Consider the following 1,664-nt stretch of genomic DNA (forward strand, 5'->3'; position numbering starts at 1 on the left):
CATTCGGCATTAAATAACCTGAAAAGGGTTGATATGTCGTAAAACAAAACCAACCAACATTTCTATAATATATACGAAATCTGGATGAATTAAAATATATTTAAGCGTATTTTACGACCGAACAAGGCCGGGCGGCCCTCCTCGCTGGTTTTTAGTAAAATGTGTAGCGTTGTTGCACTGAGAAAGCATCGTCGTGACAATCAAACCTTAAGTTTTTGTCATTTTATTTTTTGCGTTATTTTGAGAAGTAACTTTTAGACTTCGGGTAGTTTTTATTTTGTTAAACATACAAAACCACATGCAAACATAACAAGGCCGATAGCCATTAGTCTCGTGCTCTCGTGGAATGAATGAACGAATGCGTGAATGTAGGATTGACATGAAATTCTTAAAGATCAACTAAAATGACCGAAAAATGGACCTAAATTAATGGGACTTAAATAAATATAAAGTAAATGACTTAGAATTACTTTAATGAACTTAAGAATGACTTGAATGCTTAAAAAATAACTGGAATCCTTCAACAACTGGAATGATCTGGAGAACGACTTCAATGGCTTTGAGACTGACTGGTTGTAAAGTGGGTGATCATTTTACATTAAATTAATAACGAAAAGTGATCCCCCACTTAATATCACAATGTTACAAACATAAGTACAGCATATAGTAAGAACAGATACTACACTTTGATCTTGGTCAAAAGGCCAAGAAAAGGGTATTCATTTGCCCCCCCACCGAGCAAATTAGGCACAAGGCCCCTATATTGACCTATATGTGGGATTGGCATTTATTTACTCCCCACCGAGCAAATTAGGCACAAAGCCGATGTTTAATGTGAGGAGTGCAGGGGAAATGGGGACCAACTCCCTCGGGAGTCGGTGAGCTGGATAATGACAATTGGTATGAAGGGTTGCCCCTACATTGACCAAGGTCTTATATGTAGGGCTGCCCCCATATATGGTCTTTGCTTGTAGTATCTGCCGGAACAGATGCTAAACTTTGATCTTGGCCAAAAGGCCAAGGAAAGCTTAAAAAGCTAAGAACAGCATGTATTAACAACAGACCTTTGATCTTTACCAAAAAGGCCAAGGACAAAAGTGGTACGGACAGACCGACCGATCAACCGACGGAGTGACTTATAGAGTCGCTTGCACGCGACTAAAAAAATTCATGATAATATAAACTAACGTAGTACACACGTTTACTGATGTGTTAACATGTACACATCCGGGACCGAATATGTGGTAGCAGAGTACGTCGCAAAGATCATAGGACAAATTAAACATCGACTCTTTTTTTTTTTTTTTTTTTTTTTAACGACATTTCTTTCCAGGTACTTTCCCGAATAAAACTTTTTATACTCTTTTCCTTTTTCCATACCACAACGTCAAGTCGCACACGGGTCGGCATTTGCATACGCGCGTCGCTGTTCGTGTGTCAGAATCAGATTAAGCTCAACAGAAATTTGTTCGCATTAGACTTTAAAAAATGACAACGTTTTATTTAATTGAGAAGCAATTCCGCGGTATTTCGTTCAACCCGTTCCAGGAAATAATTTAGTCATAGAAGTTTTGTTTATCAGGGTCCTTCCAAAAAGTAATGCATCCTACTTTTTATGTAAAAATATGTTGAAAAGCTACAAAGACGGAAGTGGCGACATTAAA

The 1,664-nt window shown here is 38.0% G+C and overlaps 1 pseudogene; it reads right to left on the reverse strand.

The window, feature by feature from the left end:
• Positions 1–611: 611 nt before the first annotated feature.
• Positions 612–717, reverse strand: LOC145243064 (U2 spliceosomal RNA; annotated as a pseudogene).
• Between the last annotated feature and the right edge of the window lie 947 nt (positions 718–1,664).

Source organism: Euprymna scolopes, chromosome 2 (genome assembly GCF_053919585.1).
Source record: "Euprymna scolopes isolate OS-2025 chromosome 2, ASM5391958v1, whole genome shotgun sequence".
Lineage (NCBI taxonomy): Eukaryota > Metazoa > Mollusca > Cephalopoda > Sepiida > Sepiolidae > Euprymna > Euprymna scolopes.